The sequence below is a fragment of the Gossypium arboreum genome, chromosome 6 (assembly GCF_025698485.1).
Source record: "Gossypium arboreum isolate Shixiya-1 chromosome 6, ASM2569848v2, whole genome shotgun sequence".
Taxonomy (NCBI): domain Eukaryota; kingdom Viridiplantae; phylum Streptophyta; class Magnoliopsida; order Malvales; family Malvaceae; genus Gossypium; species Gossypium arboreum.
Window position 1 is genome coordinate 31,119,815 of NC_069075.1, and position 25,455 is coordinate 31,145,269.

Sequence of the window (25,455 nt, forward strand, 5' to 3'; positions counted from 1 at the left end):
CGGATTCACTGGACGGGAAGATAAAAAAGGGAAAAACAGCTTCAACATATAGACAAAATGGGTAGAAAGTAGAGCCTACTTTCACAAACTGAGAGGGAGATGTCATGCACAAATGGACAAAGGAAACAGATAAAACTGATGGGTTTAAAAACATATCCAAACATCAGAAGATTATTGGGACAGATAGGGAGACCCCCTTAGAGGTTTCAAAACAGAGCTGGTGTGTCACTAGGGTATACGCGAATAAAAGCTAAATATATGTGTAATTTAAAGATGGATGGATTTGGGAAGTTGTGGAGCTACTAAAATAAATCTACAGGTAAACTATATAAATGGTCACCCAATTATATTTACGTTATTATTTTGGTTAATTTTAAAAGTTTTCAATTTAGGTATTAAACTTTATGTTAGTTCTTATTTTGGTCATCCACCGTTAAATTGATAATAAAAATAATGACATGATCTTTTTCTAACTGGCATAAAAATATATTTAATCTTCAATATTTGTATATTGTATCAATTTGATCTTTAAATTTACTAATCGAAGCTTTCAACTTCTAAAATAGAGGTATTCTACATCTATAAATTTATAAACCTCCCCTAAAAAAAGATTTCTCCAATTATGCAAATATAACATGTAATGAATAACACGTGCTAATATATTATTGCTTAGAAACTAAACAATCAGATCACCATTGAACATCCAAATCCAAAGAACCAAGCTTAAGAAACATAAAATCTTGCAGTAGGTACTAATTAATTCAATAAAATCTAGAATAATTAACATCAAAGTTGCAGTTCTGATGTGTGTTCACGTAACTAACTAAAAATACGATGAAGGTAAGTGCACCTATCGATAAATAGTATAGCTATGGTGAGTAGAGATATCGTATCCACGAGGACTAAAAGTATTAGTAATTACTGTTTTCCTATTATTTAGTCGACAAATTGGAGTAATTGGTTTTAAACTAAAATTACTAAATTAATCTAGATAAGAACTCAACAGAAAATAAGTCAAGAAAATAATTGAATACTAACCAATGAGAGTGACAATACCCAGGAAAAAATCCACCTAGACTTCATTTATTATTATGATTCTGAATTAAACGATTTATTCACTTGGTATCTTGATCCCTAGAAATTCCTAAATTATCCTAATATCTCTTTCGAGAGTAAGAGCAACTCTTTCGAGAGTAAGAGCAACTAACTCTAGGTTGATTAATTGAAATCTCTTTCTAATTAAAACATCTATCATCGCATTAACTTGATCTATGGATTCCCCTATTAGATTTTACTCTAATCCGGTAGATTTATGTCGTCCTATTTTTAGGATTGCATGCAACTCCACTCAATTATACTAGATCTACTCTTAAACAAAGATTTTTCCTCCTCTGATTTAAGCACATTAAACATGAATTAATATCCCAAAAATATAAAAACAAGAAATAAGCACACATAACTGAGAACAAGAATCAAGTATTTATCACGTAAAATAGAAATCAAATAATAAAATTCATCATAGGTATCTAGAGAATTAGTTCATAATTCTGAATAAAAACATCTCAAAGTCAGGATAAACACAACAAATAAAGAAACTCATAAAAACTTGAAAGGAAATTAAAAAGAGGTTTTCAATCCTGATGGAAATTTACTTCAGAGTTGGCTATAATGGTGTTCTTCGGGTTGTTTTTTTCAATATTCTATGATGGCTCCTTTCTCTCTTCTTCTATTTGGTATTTATAAACTTTAGAATGCTCAGAAAGCCTCAAAATTACATTTTTCCGTGTGTTTGGGAAGCAAGTTGCGAAATTGACATGGTCTGGCACATGGTCATGTGTCTAGCCATGTGGCTTCTGAAATTTGCTCTTTTTGTCCGATTTTCACTTTGTTTTTCACTCCTTTGATTCTCAAATACCTACCTAAGTATAAAAACATGAATTTAAAGGATTAGGAGCATAAAATTCACCAATTATTGTATGATCATTTTATTAGATCAATTATAGACTTATATTTTATATTTACTTTGATGTATAAATAAACTGTATTGTGATAAAACAAAATAAATATATATTTAATAAAATGTTTATTATTTCAAATTTCACTAATGAGTTTTTGTTAGTATGTTATCTATTATTTTTAAATTTAATATTTTAGTGAAATAAAATATCATTAGAATTAATTATTTGAAAATAAGCATCCTCGAATGGATTATTGAAAAACTTATTCAAATAAGACAAATGCCATTCTTTTAAGCAGTTTAATAAAGAATTATAATGTAAAATAAATATAAATAAATTATTACATATATTAACTGTTTCTGTTTACAGTTATTATTTACTTAATATGAAACAGTTAATTGAAATCTTGATTGCAATGACTACTGCGGTTTGAGACTACGAAAAATTGTGTAAACAAAAAAAACTAAAAAAAAAAACACAAAAAGACTTGTTTACGTACTGTGGTTTTCTTAGGTCTGTGGATCCTAGCTCAGTGAGTAATTTTACTATCTTTAATCACCAATACAACAAGTGATTCACACTCTATCACTCTCTAAGTATAGAGATCTCATCTTTGTATTAAAATATTAGAACACTCACCTCCAAATTCTTCTCCTAATAACTTGGGCAGTAGTGTAACACCCCGTACCCGAGACCGTTGCCGGAGTCGGACACGAGGGGTTAACAGACTTAATTCCCTTATTTTTACAGTCCATTTTAAAATTTTCTAGACTAGCTGGCTAACTGCGTCACTGTCACCTTAAAAATCATATCTTGAGTTCCAAAACTCAAAAATCAGTTTCGTAAATTTTCCCTGAAACTAGACTCATATATCCATCTACAATTTTTTTTCTAGAATTTTTGGTCAGGCCAATTAGTACAGTTTATTAGTTAAAGTCTCCCCTGTTTCAGGGTTCGACTGCTCTGACCTTCATGCATTACGACTTATATATCTCCCTGTACAGGGCTTCAATACTTATGCCGTTTGTTTCTAAAGAAACTAGACTCGAAAAGGAATCTATACATATATGGCATGACTTCTAACTATCTCTGGTTAATTTATAATAAATTTCCTAAGTCCGAACAGGGAATCCAGAAACTGCTCTGGCCCTGTTTCACGAAAACTTTACAATCTCATAAAATACTGTTCATATGATCGTTTCATTACTTCCCTATGAAAATAGATTCATCAAGGTTCAATTAAATAATTTATTCACTATTTAATTCCATTCTTACTATTTTTAGTGATTTTTCACATCCACACCACTGCTGCTGTCAGCATCTGTTTTTAAGGTAAACCTTACCTATTTCATGGTTTTCCATGAATCAACTAGAGTCTGTCATACATAGCATCAAAATAATCATAATTAACCATTCCCAATGGCTAATCGTTACCAAACATTTCCATACCTCTCAATGAACAACATACAAGACGATTATAATGCTATGCTCAAAGTGTATATAAGCCATTTTCGCATGGCTATCCAAATTTATACAAAACCAAAGGGTACATGACCAACAACAAAAGGGTAGTCCTATACATGCCATTTTCGAGTTCAACCAAAAGTGTACCAAAAGGGCTTTGATAGTGTGGACGACTTCGACTTCGACAATCCCGAGTCCGATAGTGACAAACCAAAATCTATAAAAGAGATTCAAAGAACGAAGTAAGCATTTAATGCTTAGTAAGTTTTGAGCAATAAAATTAGGCACAATCAAGTATAGCATTCATATAACTAAACGGATAATTTCAGTATACACATATTCTCAAAAATCAGTCCTACTTCACATTTCCAACCCTTATATTCATACATAAGGATCAACTTAACAAAGGCCGAAAGCTCACTAATCGATCGAGCGGATAATATTTAAATGAAATCACTACTCCAATGCATATCTGAAACGTACCTTATCGTTGGGATTTTACGAGCGTATTAATTGAAATTATTACAGCAAGATCGCTCATTCCCAAACCAAGTACCTTCGGGTTTTAGCCTGATATAGCTACTCGCTCAAATGCCTTCGGGACTTAGCCCGGTTATAGTAACTCGCACAATTGCCTTCGGGACTTAGCCCGGTTATAGTAACTCGCACAATTGCCTTCGGCACTTGGCCCGGTTATAGTAACTCGCACAAATGCCTTCGGGACTTAGCCCGGATATAATAACTCGCACAAATGCCTTTGGGCTTAGCCCGGTTATCAATCCGAATATCCATGCACATATCAATAAATCATGACACATCAATATTTCATTTTCGTAACTAGAATTCAAACACAAGTCACTTATCAAGCATTATCATTTTCAGCTCAAAAGCTACATACAAAGGGCATGATTTTGATTTGCTTATAACATAATCTAATCAAATCATAATCTAAGTTTCATTACTTGAAAACTTACCTCGGATGTGGTCGAACGATTTCGGCGGCTATTCGATCACTTTTTCCTTTCCCTTATCCAACTTTGATCCTCTAAGCTGTTGAGCTTAATAAACAAATAAATTTATTCAATTACTTATCCAACTTTACTATATACAAATATCTATTTATTTAGATTCATTTCGAACTAATATTAGGCAACCGATCATATATTCTCCCCATGGCGATATTCAAACATTGTAGCCAAAGAATCACAATTATCGAATGTTTAACTATGATCGGACATATGATATTACCCGTATGTCTTAAGCTAATTGCGAACCTATTGCCTCAATTTGTGTACATATCAAATATAGTAATCCTTACTTGAACTATTAACCAACCTTATCAATGAACAATTATACTTAAAATACCATATATATATATATATATATATATATATATATATATATCATAAGTGCATAGATACTATGTTACCAACAATTATTTCCTTGCTTAGCAGCCGAACCAATATACACATTACTCCATATCTACCCGTCACGTTTACTCTACTTAAACCGAATAAACTTGCACATAAGGTCTTTGGCCGAACCTCACTAAAAACAAGTCAACCAAAATCTTAGTATTCATCTTGTGTATAACCTTATTTACCTTCCAAAAATCACAAAAACATCAAACTCTTAATGTTTATGTACAAGGCCGAATCTTAACATGATCCAACCTCCAACTCATTCATTTCAATCACTCACATGGCATTTGTTCAATTCTTTAGACAAATCTATGTTTGGCCATTGTACTCATGAGCATTAAAATTTATAATTTGACTACTTAAACCCTTCTCTTCAACAATTCTTCATAAAACATAAAGATTATAACCCAATCTCATCCTTTAATAACTAAAACCGAATGCTCAAGCCATCACCAAGATTTCGAAATTTTTGCCATGGGTTGTGTAAGAAATTAGCTAATTAACTATAAACAAGTTTAAAATTTAAGAATCTAACACAACATACTAACCTCCCCTTAAGCTCAAGGTGACCGAAACCTCTCTTCTTCCTTTCTTCAATTCGGCCAAGAAGAACCAAAGAATGAAGCTCTTTTTTTTTTTCTTTCAATTCACGGCAATGAAGGGGGCAACCATACACATTTTTTTTTTCGTTTCTCCTCCTACTAATACTAATATTTTATTGCCCATGTTCTTTATTTTATTATTCCTAACATAAGCATTAACATAACATGTTTATGACATGTTTTGCCCATAACATTTTGTCCACCCTCCTTGTCATGGCCGGCCACTTACTAATTAAGGGAGAAATTGACATGCAAGTCCACCCTTTTGATCTCATGCACTAATAGATCCTTATAGATCGACCTATCACATTTCAAAAGTGTCACACATAAGTCCTATTAGCTAAATTCACATGCAATTGACTAAATCGAAGCTTAAAACTTTCACACATTCATATTCACATATTTTAGACAATAATCATTATATTCAAATAATTTGGTGACTCGGTTTAGCGGTCCCGAAACCGCTTTCCGACTAGGGTCACTTTAGGGCTGTCACAAGTAGGCACTCAACAATGTTTACAAAATAGTTTGTGCTCTCTCACAAAAACAATTCCTCAATGAATAGATTAAAGTGCTCTAAATAAGCTCTCATTAAACTCTCATACCTAACCTAGATAATGCTCAAATAATATATTAATTTCATCTAGCTAACATAGAATCTAAGTTAATACAAAACAACTCCTTGAAAATAGCTATTGCAACATAAACATTAAAAGCATAATCAATCAAAGATATGTTATCCAAATTCAGCATTATAATCTTAATCAAATTTCTGTACTTCAAGGGTTAAATTATTAATTTGTATCCAATCCAATCTTCAAAAGCCAAGAATTGGTTTCCATAGATGGATCATAGTATCTGCAATATAACATCACATTAATAGGTCCAAGATTTTCTTCATTAAATTTCCAACTCACATAAGACAAGTAATTAAACTGCCTTAGTGGCAACCTGCAATAGGCACTACCGAGTGCCACTCAGCTTCATTTTTCACATCTTGCATCAACAATCTCCCCCTTTGGCAATTTGTTGAACAAAATCACATAATATAGGAAGTTAAACATCACAAGAATCAATAACTCCTCCTCGACACAAACCTCACTCTACCAAACTCATTTTAGAACATAATATAGTAATTCTAACCATCAATGTTATGTCTAGAATTTGCACTAACAATCAAAATACTAGATTATATCTGAGTAAGAAGCAGATAGGGTAAAGTCTAATGAAGTGAAAATTCACCACTTAACATAGCTTTAGCATCTATCATCTCATCTATCTAATAGCTCCTTTTCATTCAAGAAACTTACCAATCAAAATGGGACCAAGAAAAAATAAATGTTGAAAAATATGAGGATTAAAACAATCCATCTAACCAAGAGTAAGTCCATCCATCTAATCAAGAGTATTAAATTACTGGATTGAGTGAACAACTTTCTAAGGATCACTTGTATTACAAATCATTCCTCAATGTTATCTCCCTGTCACATATCTATTGTATGATCCTTATCTCAGAATGCATCCTAGCAATCACACGATTATGAGACTCAATAGAATATGTTAGATAATCAATCATCCTTCTATTAAATCCTGTAATATTGCTCAAAGTACCGGTGGAATGGGCACTTCAGCCTCTCTTTCAATAGATGTTGTATCATATTTTGCTAGGTCTAATTGATTAGCTCCCTCTTCAACTAATTGCTCAATTGTCTCTATTGTAACATGCTTACCCTTTAACCATTTAAGAGAAAACTTAAGCTTAGGAACAGATTTCTCATAGCTTTTAGTAATTGTCACAATCTTTAAATTTTGCAATGTAATTACTTTTCACTATCTTGGGATTTTGCAATGTAAGTACTTGGGAAATCAAAGATGAAAATGGTAAGAGATGTCTAGCATGTACCTTCTCAACATGACCAACTACTTGATCGAATACCAGTTGAGCTGCATCAAACTTAATCATCTCCACTGCCTTTCTAATCAACATAGAAGCCCTTGGAGCCACTGAATCCTTTTGATTGATTGAGACTTAATTCCTTGTTGCGATACCAAATAAGGAAACAAGTACAATGGATAATGAAGAAGCTCAAATTCTTCTTTTATTAGGCTATGATCGATAGATGTTGTTGGTAATGGTAGCAGTAGTTTCATCCAGGGATTCATCTAGTTCAATCATGTTTCTATTGTAACATTTAAGCACCTTCTAGATAAGCACAGGGTTGAACTCATACCAATGCCCTCGAACATACACCTTTTGAAATAGTTTACTTCTGATATCAGTGATAGAAAGCAATAAATTGGCATAGAACTCCAACACCAACTCTCTTACACATAGCTTTAATAATGCCACATTACTAAGTATGCTACTGTTAATCAACATGGTGTCGATCCTATGTTTAGCAAAACATGCATCCTCAATGGTTTTATCCCCAGTGAATTCCTTGGTTCTAAAGGCCAATAGGATATCCTTTATTGCTCTAGGATTTTCAACTACATCAACCAACATGGAAGGAACACCTCTCTCCATTAGCCTTTTATTTCTTTGGATAGCAAACTTTGTTACAATAGGCTTTTTAACCTTAACCTTGGATGATACAATCTCCATAAGCGGAACATTTTCCTTAAAACTAGACTTAGTGCCTGAACTAGAACCAGAGTATGACTTATTAGACAAGTCAGAATCATATTCTATTGAACTCTCATTTTCCTTTTTATATTTTTGGGATAGTTTGGAGGGCAACAATAGCCTTTCATTTCTCCTTCTTCTTTAACCCAACTAGAGCTTCCAAATCTTGATTTTCCATAAATCTTGTTCTTCTTCTTAAAGGGGTAGAGGATGTGGCCATTGATTTATTCACTTTGGTGACCGCCACATCATCTAGCGAAGCTTCTCGAATTATAGAACCAGATAAATTTTCAATCATAAGAGCCTCATGCTCTATGATATTGGTCACAAACTTAGATTTATCACCAATAATAGCATCAAAATTAAGAGAAATATTCACAAGGGTTTCATCAATATAAAAAACAACAACACTTTGAGAGATCACTATTTCAAGCAACGTGTCTATCTTCCCTTCTAGCATGGTATATGCTCAAGAATAGGTAAATTTTCCAAAAAATCATTAATCTCTACAATGGATTTCTAAGCAGAGATATCTCTACCTTTCTCTTTCTCCTCTGTTTGGCTCATTCTAGCTTCTGAAGGGTCAACAGTTGTGGGCACTACTACCTCCACTAAACCTCCTTCGTTTTAAGCCTCTAGTTGAGGGTTCAATGTGCCTTCTCCTTCAACCTTTTGTTCTACCTAAAACCTTTCAAAATATCTTGAGAGGTCATTTTCATCCTTTCCATTAGAGTGTGAAAGAATTAAAAGATGAATAGTAAAGAGAGAATAAAGGTTAGCTCAATAACAACTTATAAAAAAAATATGAATCGGTAAGATGCCACTACACAGTCCTTTAAAGGCTTTTTGGAACAAAAATTAGATCAATTTTCAATCCCTCATTAATGAAATTGCACAATGTCACCACTATCAAAACACATTTTCCCTTCAAGATTTGGTGAGAGAAAAATGAATCAACAAAAGATACTTTTCAACAAAAATTTTTAACCCAAAAATATCCTTCCTTCAAACAACATTAGGATTCTGCATTTAGATGCCTTCCAATACCAGCACGAGTCACTTAGACTCGACACAGACAAATTGAGGTCCTCAAGTGTTCAAACCTAGTTACATCTAATGGTTCAATGAATAGGTCAGTTAATTGATCTTGTGCAAACACAAATTTAAGCTCGATAGCACCTTTTTCAATCAACTCCCTTATCAAATGGCGCCATATGTTTATATGTTTGGTCATTGAGTGTTGTACTAGATTTTTCAAATATTAATGACACTTTATTAAGTTTGATTTTCTAATGTTTTGATATAAAAAATTGTCTCTAAATAAAATTTGGTAACATAGATTTTTAAGAAATTATTTTCAAGTTAATGTTTAAAATGAAAAACATAAATTCTAAGTTGCACCAGGTAAGGTGCGGTACCCTGACCAAAAAGGTGTTGTACCTAAGAGTCAGTAAGTAATTTGGATGCAGAGGTATCGCACCACTTCTTCAAAGGAATCATATCCCACTTATTATATTAAAGCACTTCATTTCCTAAGTACCACACCAAAAATGAAGAGGTACCGCACCCCTCCCAACTAAGGTGTAGTAATCGTGAACCCAACGGACACTTTTTTAGCAAAGGAACCGAACCCCTATGGCTTGGGTACCGATACTTAAAGGCTTATAGTAGCATTTAATGTTGCAATTAAAGACTCTAACAGCTCCAAGTTGTTTCTAACATTTTCGAATGATCATTAATCCATCAAAGGGTATAAATGGAGTGCAAGAACATCAAAAAAGGTCAAGAAACAAGCTTACAAAAATCAAGAGCAAAAGCTCAATCTTTTTCATTATTATTCTTATTTTCACTTGTACACACTCGTGGGGTTAATTTTGATTAATTCTTTCATGTGTTGTATTGTTGTGTGAGAGTGCTTAATTGTTACATATTAACCTTCTAAAGGTGATAATCTTTTCAAACTTTATTTCTCATTCTTGTAAGGATTTACTTAAGGTTTTGGGAAGACAAACTTAACGAGAAGTGATCCTATCTTACATTTTGAAAAGATAGAGATTGTAAAGGTTAAACTTTGCCATTAAAAGGTTCAAATCTTGTGAATTTAGGAAATCCTTAGTTGTGACAAGCTAATGTAGTGGAGGTAGGCAATTAGGGTCGAACTACTATAAGTTATTGAGTCTCCACAGTTTTCCATCTTTTCTTAAAATTTTAAACACAAATTCACCCATCTTTTGGTGATTATTGATCCTAACACACTTATGTTATCATAAAAAAAAGTAGCCATGTTTAATTCAACACCAAAATTCTTCGTTGTTTGCTTTATCCATACTAATTGAGCACAAAAACTCCATGCAGCAATGTACTCAGCTCCATTATAGACAATGGGATAGAAGGTTGCATCTATTGTACTATGATACCAAATTCGATCCAAGATAGAAGCAACCACTAAATGTACTCTTCCTATCATCAATGTTTCTTGCCTAATTAACATCACTGTAACCAACTAGACTCATCATGCTATCTTTTGAGAACTGAATTCCCCAAATTAGTAGTTCCATGGACATATCAAATTATCTTCTTCACAATTTTCACGTAGGACTCTTCTAGACTTGCTTGGTACCTAGCACACACTCTTACACTAAATGACAAATCAGGTCTACTAGCAGTAAGGTACAAGAGACTACCAATCATACTCCTGTAAGTGGTCTCTGAAATAGGCACTCCCTTTTCATTTTTGGATAGTTTCTCATCAATTTCCATAAGTGTCCTAGTTGTTTTAGCATTCTCTAGCTCGAACATTTTAACCAAATTCTTTGTATACTTCTCTTATGAAAGAAAAATTCCATTCTTCATCTGCTTAATCTAGAATTAGAATAAATATATCAATTCACCAACCATATTCATCTCGAATTCTCCCTACATAAGCTTCAAAAAGCTTTCTTTTACTGTTGTTGAAGTGGCTCCAAATATGATATCATCAATATAGATTTGAGCCAAAGTAGTTGTTCCTCTTCACCTCTTAAGGAACAACACTTTATCAACTAAACCTTTCTCAAACCCTTAACTAATCAAAAATTGAATTAGCCCTTCATACCATGCATGAGGTGTCTGTTTAAGACCATACAAAGCTTTACTCAATTTGTACACATAGTCTAGATATGTTAGGTCTTTAAAACAATTTAATTGTGCCACATAGACCTCCACTTTCAAGTAACAATTTAGAAAGGCACTCTTAACATCCATTTAATACAATTTGATGTCAATGTGAGTGGTCTTCTGATTAAGTTCAGTTGTATGTGGGAATGAGCAGAAAGGGGATTAATAAGAAATAATTAAGAAATAATTCCATCTCCATAACAAGTAGCATCCTGATGGCTTCAAGTCTTACAACTGATGCAAAAGTTTCATCGAAATCAATTCCTTCTACTTGTATTTATCCCTATGAAACCATCCTTGATTTGTTTCTCATTATGTTCCTCTACTCTTTAGTCTTTTTTTTAAAGATCTACTTAGTACCAATTATATTACAACCAATAGGGGTAGGAACAAGTTGCCACACTTCATTCCTTTGAATTGTTAAAGTTCATCCTGCATGGCTTGGATCCAATCTACATCTTTAAATGCTTCTTCAATATGTCTAGGCTCAAATTGAGATGTATAGCATGCAAACCTTATCGTGTCTCGATAATTCTATCTAGGCTTCCCTCTTATTCGTACAATATCATGGATGTCACTAATGATATCACTAGAAGAGTGATTCTTTCTAACTCTATAAGAGGGTTGAGGTTGGTAAAAATCATCACAATGCTCTTCTATTTCAGATTATCTTCATCTTTCTTACTTTCATTAAGTTTTCCATCCACCTTTGAAATGTCATTGGGAGTGATCACCACAACTTCCACTAAGGATTTCAAATGATCTTCTTTTACTTGATTACTTCTATGGAAACCCTCAACATAAATTACTATATATGGACTTCATCCCCCTTTTATGTCATTTTATTGTAGACTCTATACATTCTGCTATTTGTGGCACACCCTAGAAAAATACCTTTGTTATACTTGGAGCCAAATTTTCATTGATGCTCCCGATCCTTCAAAATGAAACAAGTATTTCCAAATACATGAAAGTACTTCATACTTGATTTTCTATCTTTCCACAACTCATAAGGGGTCACATAAGTCTTTAGCCTTAGATGTACCCTATTGATAACTTAGGTAGTAGTGGTAACAACTTTAACCTAGAACATGTGAGAAATACCCTTACTGCTGAGCATCACTCTAACCATCTCTTTAATTTTTCTGTTCTTGCAATCGACAACTCCATTCTACTGTAGAGTTTTAGAGCAAAAAACTCATGCTTGATCCCTTCATCTTCACTATTATCAGCAAAATCCTCATTCTCAAACTCTTTTCCATGGTCAGTCATTATTCTTCTAATTATGCCAATTACTCAATCCTTTTCATTTATCAAGGTTTTGTACAACTTTATGAAGGCTTTAAAGGTGTCAAACTTGTCTCTAAGGAATCTCACTCATGTGTGTCTCGAGTAGTCATCCATACACACTAATACATATTGTTTACCATCAATACCCTTTGTCTGCATGGGACCTATCAAATCCATGTGAGGTAACTCCAGTGACTTGGATGTCTAAACTTGTAAGACTCTAATATTTCTCTTTATGTTGTTTACCCTTCAAGCAACTATTGCAAACTTTAAAAACATCACCACTCAAATTAGGAATACCCTGATAGCCTCAAACCGAATTAGTCTTTGAAGTCATTTATAGTGCACATGTCCAAGTTTCTCACGCCATAGTTCTAACTTAGAGACACTTGCCTTGCCACACTTTATTGACTGAATCACCTTGTAGCATTTATCAAATATCCCGAGTCCTTCCATGATCTTCTCTGTTGTCTGGAAAGAACTTCACATCCATATTTGGTGAAACCGACCAACACACAATGATCATACAACTAACTCAAAACTGCAGCCAACAGTACATTCTTTAGTCTAGGTAAACCAAGACTGTCTAGAGTACCTTTCCCAAGAGTATTTCTCTTCTTTTCAATACCAAAAGTAACTTTACCACCTGCACAGTCTTCAAAGTCAATAAGGAAATTTTTATTACCATTTATGTGTTTAGAATAATTATTATTAAGACACTAAACATATTTATGAGAAACCTTTAAGGATTTATGAACTACACGCAAGTCACTTTGCTTTATTCTTCTTCCATTGTTGTTTCTGCCATTTAGCATTTGAATGGCTACATGTAGCGGGCTTCAATTGGCATTGAATGTTTCCACCTCAACTCATGTACTATCTTAAAACACATTTTTCTGATATACCCCAGCTTATCATAATAATGGTATACTATTTCAAAATAGACATGTAACTTATTGTCAGTCTTGATCGTTACAGCCTTGGTTGAACATTCACCAGTTGTGTTTTGCTTAAATGCTTTCACAAACACAGCTAGACTTTCAATAACAACTTTTCTTTTGTTAACAAATCCTAATCCTCCTCTTCTTGAATCTCTTCTCCAAAAAGAAAGTATTTCATCCAGTTTGTTACTTCCAATATTGATCTTCTTCAGAAACAACTTAGTTTCAACCAACTCCCTAGTGTTAAAAAGATTGTCCAACTATTTGGTCAACAAAGACTCTTTAGCCTTAAGCTTCTTGATCAACTTTCTTCCTTCCGTTGAGCATTCTCTTGTGCCATTGAGTGTTCAAATCACAGACTTGTTCCTATTTACCCAACATTATCTTGTAGTTATTCAGAAACTTTATTTCAGAACATCCATCAAAGTCATCATCTGTCTCAGTTTCAGAACCAGAAACCATACTTTAAGTAAAAGTTACATAGTTATTCACTTTATCCTCATCAAAGTCAAAATTTCTAGAAGTGTCTTCATCACTCTGAGAAGCACACAACACTTTTTTTCTTCTTTTTAAGAGTGTTAAAACACTCAGCTTGAATATGACCATAGCTAAGGCATTTATGACACTGAATGCCCTTCTTCTTTTCTATCTCATTCTCCTTCTTGATAGTATTACCTTTGCTCTTGTTCTTAGGAGTATTATTTGACATCTCAAAATTCTTAAACCTTTTAGTTTACTTCTTAAAAGCTTTATTAAAGTTATGAGTAAGTAGAGTAATCTGCTCTAGAATTTTTATTGAAGTGGCATTAGGAATTAGCACTTTATCAATAACTTAGACTGCTATGCTTATTTCTCTCTTTGACTTAACTCTCTTGGGCTCATCCAAGTTTAGCTCAAAATTTTGTAGGGAGCTTATCAACTCATCAATCTTCAAGCTCTCTAGACCTTTGACCTCTTCAATAGTCATTTTGATGGAAAACCTTTTAGGTAGTGACCTCAAAACCTTTCTCACCAATTTAAAGTTGGAGTACTCTTCACCAAGGATAAATTCTTGATTAGATAGGTCACACAACTTAGCATAAAACTCACCAGTTGTCTCAAAATCTTGCATTTTCAAAGTCTCAAATTTGGTGGTTAGATCTGCATCTTGGATTGCTTGACAATATTAGTTCCCTTGTGGGTAGTTTGGAGAATTTTTCAAGCTTTCTTTGCAATAGTGCACTTGGAAATACAGTTGAAATCTTGCATACTGATACAACAAAATATGGCATACAAAGCCTTAGAGTTTTCATTGGCAAGCCTTAGAGTTTGCATTGGCTACTTTATCTTCTTCAGTAGTTCACTCAACTTCAGGTTTTGAAACCTTTCCAGCATCAAAGTCGATAGTAGGATCTTGCCAGCCAGTGAGTACAGAATGTCATGCCTTTTCGTCAGTAGATTTTATGTAGGCTTTCATCCTAGCCTTCTAGTAAGGATAGTTACCATTCTCAATCAAAGGGAGACAAGTAATAGAAGAACCTTCCATTGTCAGCAAACAATAACACTAGGATTCACTATTAAATACATTAAGTATTAAGTTCTGATACCAATTGATGCTACCTACAATTGTTGTTTGCTTAATATGAAAACAATTAATGGAAGTGTTTGACTGCAATGGCCATTACATCTTGACATTGTGAAAAACTGTGTAAACAAAAGCAAATAACATAAAGGATTTGTTTACGCAGTTCGATTTTTCTACATATACGGAGCCTACCTTAGTGAATAATTTTACTATTTTAAATTACCAATACAATAAGTGATTCACACTCTATCACTCACTAAGTATAGAGATCTCACATTTGTACCTAAAGACTAGAACACTCACCTCTAAATCCTCCCTCTAAGAGCTTGGGTAGTAAACACTTAACAATGTTTACAATATAGTTTGCACTCTCTCACAAAAATAGTTCCTTAATGAACATATTAAAGTGTTTTAAATAAGCTTTCATACCTAACCTAGACAAGCCTCAAAGAATATATTAATTTTGGCTTGCTAACATAAAATCTAAGTGAATACAAGGTAACTCCTTTAAAATAACTATTACAACATAAACATTAAAAGCATAATTAATTGAAGAGATGTTCTCCAAATTTAGTAATGTAATCTCGATCGAATCTCCACACTCCAAGGGTTGAATTGATTCATTCATATCCAACCCAATCTTTAAAAGACAAGACTGGTTTCCATAGATGGACCATAGTATCTTCCATAAAACAACACATTAACAGGTTCAAAGATTTTCTTCATTAAATTGTCAACTCAAATAAGACAAGTAATTAAACTACATTAGTGGCAACCTATAGTAGGCATTGTCGAGTGTCACTCAACTTTATTCTTCACATCGTCCCTCACCATTAGCACATTTAATGAAATTTTATATATTGGAATATTTTATGTATGAATAATATATGTCAAAGGAAATATTGAGTTAAAAAATTGATTTAGACTTTATTTATATATTTTTGCTATTTTAAATAAATAATTCATGCTTATAATCATAATACGAGAAGTTTACTTATTGTATATTATATAAATAGTATGAAAATGAATTGAAAACATTTTTAGATAATTTAATTGAATTATAATAAAAAGGTCATAGATTCTAAAATGGTGATTTAGAAGACAATTAACAAGTTGCTCTATAATATTTTTGTCAACAATTTGTCATCAAATACCCTTTGGAGATATGATGCACGCTTCAAACCAAAATAAGGTTCAAGCCTATGATTAGATTTGAATTTCTCTCTTGGTCCAATTATGAGAGCAAATCCAGGAAATCATGAGCTAAATTGTAGACTTTTATTTAAATTTTCGTTATTGAACTATTCCGAGACAATTAAGAACACTTTTTGGATGATAAGGAATAAAATTGGAAGCATTCTCAAATTTGAAACAATTTATACACTTCAATCAGGTAATTACACTTTTCCATAAGGTATGCCCATGACTTATACTCATAACTCACTTTCAATTGGGTAGTAGCACTCTTTTCATAAGACAGGCGCATGCCTTACGATTGGACCTCAATACAAAATTTTATTTTAAGTTAGGATCTAGTTTATCTGTTTGGGATTAGTCTATTTATTATTTGAAAAGTTTATATTTGATTTCACACTAGTTTTAATGATTGTAAAAAAAAATATATCTTTTAGTAGTTCATTAAGGTCAGTTCTCTTGGAGAATTTTAGATCAAGAAGCAAATTATTTTCTTAATGTTTTGTTTTATGTAAAAACAACATGGGATATTTGTAAAAGAATTTTAATTGGTAATTCTTAGACTTCGTATATTTTAAAAAAAAGGTTGATTGTTAGATTGCTACTTACTTGATTATTAATTAATAGATTACTTTATAGCAAATTTCATTCAAGATTCAAATCTTGTTCTTTCTTTGAATGTGGCAACATCTTAAATCTTCAAGAATTGTGGTCTTTTATTATTTCCCTCCTATTTGCTAGGATTTCTATTTTAGAGGGTTGTTTAAAATCAAGTAACTACTCTTATTAAATTCAATTGATTTTAAAGCTAGAATAAAAACATTCAATTATTCATCGTTCCTCTACCATCAATATTTTGGTTCACTCATTCTATCAACTCATCTCATTTTAACTCTTTATTTTATTCTTATTTACTTTAAATTAGTTTTGATTACTTGTCTCTCAAGATTTGATCTAATCTTACCCAAACTATTTCCATTCGTATAATTCAATAGTTTGGTCTGAGATTCTACATCAAGATGGGTCAATGATGTTTTTCAAAGAAATAGTAAAGTATTAGATATTTTTTATACAAAAAAAGAACTCGTTAAAGGGTTTAACTTATATTGTAAAATTTTTTAGCATCAAAGAAGTAAGTGTCGATTTGTGGGGATAAAAATAAACTTATGAGAAATTAACTGAAAGTTTCAAGGTGTGCAACTATGTCAAGGTTTTATTGACCTCCACCTGTATTTTGATGTGCAAAAGAGTCACTAAAAAATGAACCTAGAGGATACAATAAATCCCAATGATTGTTGATGTTTTACATTGATGAATATTACTTGAATAGTTATAATTCTTGGTTAAAAACCAAATCATATAACTTTGTTTTTTAACTGTTGGTTATTTATAAATTTAATTTAGCAACTATTAGAATATTACATATTTTGAAAATATTACAACAATCTCTACTCATTTTTAAATTATTTTAGAATTTGATAATCTAGGAGATCAATTGCATAAATAAAAGTGTATAAACATTAAACCTTCACTTAGTGAAAAGATGTTAAAGTTAATCGAAGTTGCATGGTAGACTATGCTTTGAACAAACTATTTCTTTTCATTAACTGAACACATCTCACACAATGATTTCAGCACTAGTTAATGCATAGTATTCGAGGACATGATTATGACCATGTGCTTGTTGTTGGGAAAAAGAAGGTTTAAAATGGTTTTCTATTACAGCAAAAAATCAAATATTTAAAAATCGAGTCAGTTTGTAATAGTTATAGCAATAAAATTTTCCTAAAAAGTATTTGTGTTTTGTGCGAGACGGATCCTAAATGTTTTATACTTTCAACCAGATAACCTTCTCTGCTATTCTTGTACCACGAATTGCTTCGAGTGTGAGCTAGAACAATCACAAATCAAACACAGAACAAGAAACAATCTAATATTTTCGGTAGCAAAGTAATTCTCTCTCAATAGAAACTGATAGAATTGCTATTCCCAGAAAATATAATTTATAGTTAGAAAATAAATTCTCACTACTTTCAGGCAAAATAACAATATCTCAAAGTTGTGTATTTTTAGCTCTACTAGTGTCATCTATTTATAGGGAAAGATAGAAAAATCTTGGTTGAATTAATAGAACACAAATAATACTTATTTGATAGAAAGGTCTCCTAGTTTAACTAGGAGAAGGGGGCGGCACACCCTAGTTAAATATACTAGGGTTGTCACCCATCATATGTATTATGAGGAGTTTTGGGGCCTCTCTTGTATTGGGTCCAATTATAGGTGCTTTTTGAACTTTTAACCCAATAGTTTATAATTTAATTCAACACAATACATATTTTTCTATTTCTCAAAATAAATATCATTTTTAAACTAATTTAATTAGATAAATTAATTTTTCCAATTAAATAATTTTCTCAACCCAATTCTAATTCCATTAAAGCCATGACAACTTTACCGTAAAAGAATCATGATAAAATATATTTAATTTTCATATTCAACATATTCATAATAATCAATTAATTTAATTCTATTTAAGAACTTCAATTATTTTATTAAATAATAATTTAAAAAATTAAATTAATTCTCAAGTCATTTTCATTAATTCTATTTAAGAACTTCAATTATTTTATTAAATAATAATCCAAAAACTTAAATTAATTCTCAAGTCATTTTCATACTCAATAAGAAAACACATTCATTTTCGAATGTGACTCATTCCTCTAACTTTATCATTTTCATCCATTTTTGTTCATTTGATTCTTTATGCAATTCATTTCTGGTTTTAACGCTGGTTTTAACGCTGGTTTTAACGAGCTAGTAGAGGGATTGATTGGACATATTTAATTAGGCTCAAAAGATTTACAAGCAAGTTCCATCTTTTCGCCTATTAATTATAAACTCATTTAGTTATAGTTGCAAATGCCCAAATTTGCCTGGAGCCCAACAACCAAAAAAACAAATATTAAACAATCCACTTACATCAGCCTAAATAAAAACTAAACAGGCCCAAAACTAAAAACCCTAGCCCAAAAACTTAAAAATTTTTTAGAAACCTAACCCTAACACCCCATGTGCGTCGCTCCTCCTTCGGTTACCCCGCCTGCGCCTCGCCTGAGGCCTAGCATTCTAGATTGCCACCACCTGCTCCCTATTCGTTGACCCTGCCTAGCCCTGCAACAGTGGTGAGAGAAAGAGACAAAAACAGTGATAGAAAGAAAGCAAATAGAAGCAAAAGAAAAATTGATATTTTGTAATATTCAATGCTTATAAACGCCATTCCAAAACCAATGTAAAAAGGGGACGGATACATGCATTTTTAAAATACAATAGAAGCAATTAGCAAATAAAAGGTGGTGCTTTATTTTATTCTTTTTTAATTTATTTTCCATTTTTGATTTTTGGCTTTAGTTTCAAAAAATAAGAAAATAAAAAGGGGTTACCTGAGTCGTCGCCGATGAGAACCCGAATACCTCGGAAACGTGAAGGTTCGGGCGAGGGATCGAACGGTGTTGAAACCTCATTTGTTTTTTACGAATCTCGCTCTTTATTTCTTAAAATAAACGTAGTATTCGAAGTTTTTTTTAAATAAAAGAAAGGGGTTGGAAAGGGGTCAAAAAGACTCGATTTTGGCACTTCTGGCCACCACCATGGCGGAGTTACGGTGGTGGCTTGCTGGATTTGGTCGAAGAAGAAGGGAAGGAGAAAAAGCCAAGAGAACCCTCTAAATCTTTTTTTTTTTTAATGCACTGCAGAATGATGTTTTTTTTTAAAAAAATTAGACTTTTATACACAATAAAAACGGCCCCAGCGCCAAAACGGCATTGTATGGGGATGAAACAGGATGACCCGATCCGCCTAGTCAGGGTCCGCGTGTTTTGTAGCGGAAGGGCTAATTACACTTTCAGCCCTTCCACTTTTTAATCAATTCGCAATTAAGTTCTCTTCTTTTTTTTAATTTGTGCCCTATAATTTATTTCAGTTTTCAATTTCATCCCTCGTAGAATGCAGCGCTTTGGAGGGCGGGGATATTTTCCCTTTGGTCCCTCCATTTTATTCGCGCATCGTAGTATGGTCCTTCCCTTTTTATTTATTTTTAAATTTCCCCCAAAACTCTATTTTAAGTTTAAATTAGTCCCTTCTTTAGTTATTTTGGCCATTTTGTTATTAGATTAATTAATTATATTATTATTATTACATTTATTATTATTATCTTTATTTCTACTACTATTATTACTACTATACTATTAAATTAATTTATTTAATATTTAGTATTTATTCGCTTATTTACTTATAATTGTTTATATAGATTTATTTTATTTTTACCTTTTACCCTTATTGTTATCGCTTTGTTATCTAGTTATTTATATTTTTCATATACTTTTAAATTCTAGATTATCTGTTTTTATTATTTTTATTATTATTGTTGTTAATATTTTATGTTCATTTTATCCAAACTTTATATTTGTTTGTACTAATTTATTTATTTTTCTTTCTTTTATTTTCTAAATACTTAAATTTAACTTTATTTATATGTATTTTCATCTATTTACTCATTATACTTTCTTTTTGTATTAATTTATTTGTTTTATTATTATTATTAAATTAACTAGTTTTCGTAGTACTATTGTTATCATAATTATATATATATATATATATACACATATATTTGTTCACCTAAAGTTATATATACATATTTATATATTATTTTTACTATCTATCTACTTATATATTTTGATACAATTTTTAAAAAACTATTTTACTTTTCTTTAGTCCTTTTTTAGTCATTTTGCTATTTTATTTTTAAAGTTATTATTACCATTATTATTATTATTATTACCATTTTTATGTATTATTATTTGTGTTATTGTTGTTATTATTATTCTTGATTTATCATTAATACACTATTATTCTTCATTTTTATATTATTATTGTCCTTGTTAACATATTTTATTATTTTTATTATTATTTTCTATTATCGTTATCATTAATATTTTATTATTATTATTCCTATTACTATAGACATCATTTTATTTTGCCTTAAACTGATTCAATATAGTATCTATTTTAAATAGTTTTATTATATACTATTCTTAAATTGTTTATCTATTATTTACTTTAAGCTGTCATGTGTATATTATTATTTTAAATTATTTTCTTATGTTACCTACTTTGAATTGCTTCGTGATTTTTACTTTGTCTTTCATTGATTATCAATATTGAAAAGCTACATGTTACGTGTTTATTGCTATAATCCATTTATTCCATGCTTCATTATAATTGCCCCATCTCATTTTATTTTGTAATCATATTATTTTTATCATAACATTAAAGACCTCGTTAAGTTTACCCTGAACTCATAAACAAGGGAAATTTTCAAAAAAGGTGCATTGTCCGATATTTGGGAGATTCGAGAAAACGTATCTCAACTTACGAGGTTTCGATTTTCTCGTTAAACCTAGATAGCCAAATATTTTTTAAATTATTAAAAAACATGATATTTTTATAATAAAGGCAATATTCCGTGTTTGGAGATTCTAGAGATCGTGCCCTAATGTGTTGGGTTTCAATTTTCTTCGTTTGACCCAAATGACCGAATAACCTTTTGAAATTAAAACGCATGAATTTTGAAAATCAAAAGACAACCTTATTCTGTAGGTTTTAAATGTTCTGTCCTAACTTACTGGATGTGACATTTTATCACTTCGGGACAAGAAGGTCTTTAACATCCGTTTTGATCTACGCAAGCAAATTCTTCGTAAAAAATCAACATTAAAAAGAGAGGATCGTATTTTTAATTCTTTTCGAGTTTTTAAATTTTGACATTAAGACATTAATTAATCAATTAGGTACCAATTTTGGGCATTACGAGGGTGCTAATCATTCCTCGTACGTAACCGACTCCTGAACCCCTTTTCTCAAATTTCGTAGACTAAAATCGTTGTTTTAGTAAATCGAAATATTTTATTAAAATGACCAAATTTTTAGGTGATCCGATCACACCTAAGTAAAAAAGATTGGTGGCAACTCCCTATTTTCAATTTTCGCTTTCAAAACCAAAGTCGACTCCGTTTTCAAAAAAATGGTTTCGACAATAGTCATTCCATTATAGTATCTTGACTAAGCTCTCCCTAATTACATATCATTACAAAATTTACTCAATTAGTGCTCGAACAATGACCTTATCATAAATATGTTACCCTTATAGGATATTCTTAATCTCATTAGGATAAATTTGTTCTCTTAATATGATTCTATTTTATCTCATAGTAACAATTACATCTTCCTTAATGAAAAATCGGTTACTATCAAATTGTAATTAAGTCATTTATCACAAAGACAAGTAAATAGTGACCACGTTTACTTTCATCTATCATGTAATGCCGATGAGATGATATCATTTACCTATTTCTTAGGCTATGAATTCCACTATTGTGAGTGATGTTACATATTGTAGAAGTTGTATACCTAATGCACCAACTTTCATTTCATTATCTATTTGAACTCAAGCTTTTACTTATGTCAAAGTATATGAGTCATGCATACATAGTCCATCATCTAATCAGGATTAAGGTATGTCACACTATGAACTTCACAAGTGAATAAATTCATAAACGGATTCAAGATCTATTGTACTTAGGTCTTGTCCAAAGTACTGTCAATCCAATCAATTACATTTATGTCTCTATCTTTTGGGAGTCATTCATTCTTATGCTCAACACAAAACATATCACCAATTGGACTTAATAGGTGGCATATTAGTCTTTCAATTGGTTTTCTCATTTGCGAAATGGTGAAAATTTTTTGTGGATAGACGCATGCCAAAAGATTTTTGAAAAATTGAAAATCGTACTAACTGAAGCCCCAATTTTTTCCTAACCTATTTCAGGAATTGAATTTGTGATTTTCACCATGTGTCCTTAAATGGCTTTGGTTGCATCCTTATGCAATGTGGAAAGGTTATAGCTTATGTGTCCCATCAACTCAAAACACATGAAAGGAATTACTCGATGCATGATCTAGAATTGGTTGCAATTTTGGTCGCTTTAAAGAGTTGGAGGCACTACCTGTATGGAGAGATATGTCGTAAATTTTCAGACCATAAGAGCTTGAAGTATCTACTCTCTCAAAAAGAACTAAATCTACGTTAACGGTGTTGGCTAGAATTGTTAAAAGATTATTAACTGACAATTGACTACCACCTAGGGAAAGAAAATGTTGTGGCCAATGTTTTAAGTAGGAAATTCATGGAAGCTTTGGCTTCTGTAACACCTCTTACCCGTATTCGACGCCAAAACAGGGTACGAGGCATTACCGGAATTAAACACAAGCAAACATACACTTTCGGGTTATAAATTTGTGTTCAAATTTAAAACTTTTTTTATTCAATCACAATGTCGCTATTACAAGCCTACGAGGCCCAAAAAATACTTTAAAAGCGGTTTAGGACTAAACCGAGAACTTTAGAAATTTTTACAACAATTAGAAAATTTTTGCTAAAAGAGGGGGACACACCCATGTAGGCAGGCCGTGTGGTCACACACGCCTATGCCCATAACTGGTGTAACTCTCTATTTGTCACCCAAGAACAAATTGAAGTCACAAGGCCAAGACACACGCCCGTGTCCCGAGGCCGTGCCCTTCACACGGCTGAGACACGCGCCCGGGTCTCTGCCTGTGTGATCGATACTGAGCATTCTATTTCACAACAATTTAGTTACAGGGGACACACGGCCGGATCGTACGCCTATGGGGCTGACCGTGTGCCACACACGGCCTAGACACACGCCCATGTGGACAAAAACAAGGTTATTTACAAAGCCATTTGCCACCCTTATTTGCACAAACACTTACACCAATTCAATGTCACAAAACATATTATTTTTAGGCAACCAAAAACATACATAACAATGTTCAACAAATGCCAAAGTACTATCAACATGTATCATACTCATAACGTTTATTATGCCCTTACTCAATCATGCCAATTTCACATTTATTAAGCTTCATTTATTTCCGTTCAAGATACCCAATTGTACACAAATCTATCATCTCATCCATGAATCACATTTCTAAACATTTCACAATCATACTATAAATCACATTCCATCATTCAACAAGCATACCATGACCATATCACCAAAGACATAGGCACACATATGAATATACTTAGGCTTACAACCATGTTAGCCAAAATAAACCAATTTACATGGCCAAATATTAACACAAACTTTTGACCCTTACAAGCCAATACATAGGCTAAAGTCATAATGACACATATGACAAAATGACTAAGTCCCTATACATGCCATAACTCAAAATACTTGAATTCATCAATACACAAAATTGATAGCTTGATAGTGTAATAGGATCTCTGGCGATCTCTAACCTGAGCTAGCTTAATAACCCTATAAGATAAAGGAAGATAAAGGGGGTAAGCTATATAGCTTAGTAAGTCCGCATGAAAATAATAACAACTCTTTTTAAGCATTTATCAAGTTCAACAATTTAAACACAAAATAATACCAATTGCTATAAATATTTATAGCTATAATTTTATTCAATCACGATGTTTACTCTAGTAACTTATAAGCATAATTAACATATCTTGGCATTAGCCTAACAACCGTAACCTCTCTTTCGTAACATATCACAGCAATTAATAGTTCATTTCAAACCTCATAGTAATCACGCACATTAAATTATGAGCATTCACATTTCAAGCATATATTTTAACATTTTTTAATTGTTTAAAGCCCATATCTTTTCATATTTCTGTAATTATTTTATTAGGCAACTATGCCAATCTTTCCTTTTTCTCGTGTCTGATAAATCACAATTCTTACAAACAAAACATGTTATATCATAACTCAATTTGGCTTGGAAGCTAATCAAATGATCCTCAACCAAATTTAACATGAATTTCATACATCACAAGTATAGACCAATAATCACAAGGTCTTCAAAAAATCATTCTCATGGAAATTATGAACTCACAATTTCATGAAGTCAATGCATATAGACTTTATGTACATACTTGTACCAATTCGTAATACTTACATACTTTTTCTCTTCTTTGACATACCCGTTGAATTACCCGTTGAACCACTAGTAATACTAAGGACACTCGGGAGTCTTGTACAAATGGTACTATACCAATGTCATATCCAAGATATGGTCTTACATGTAATCTCGTATCGATGCCAATAGTCCAACTATGATCTTACACATCGATGCCATAT

The 25,455-nt window shown here is 32.0% G+C and overlaps 1 long non-coding RNA gene across 1 annotated transcript; it reads right to left on the bottom strand.

Annotated features, from left to right (window-relative positions):
• Positions 1-18,989: 18,989 nt before the first annotated feature.
• On the bottom strand, positions 18,990-19,968 carry LOC128293883 (uncharacterized). The gene is made up of 2 exons (XR_008284000.1): positions 19,657-19,968; positions 18,990-19,387 (listed from the first exon to the last, which is right to left on the bottom strand). It is a non-coding gene; the product is annotated as an uncharacterized LOC128293883 (long non-coding RNA).
• Between the last annotated feature and the right edge of the window lie 5,487 nt (positions 19,969-25,455).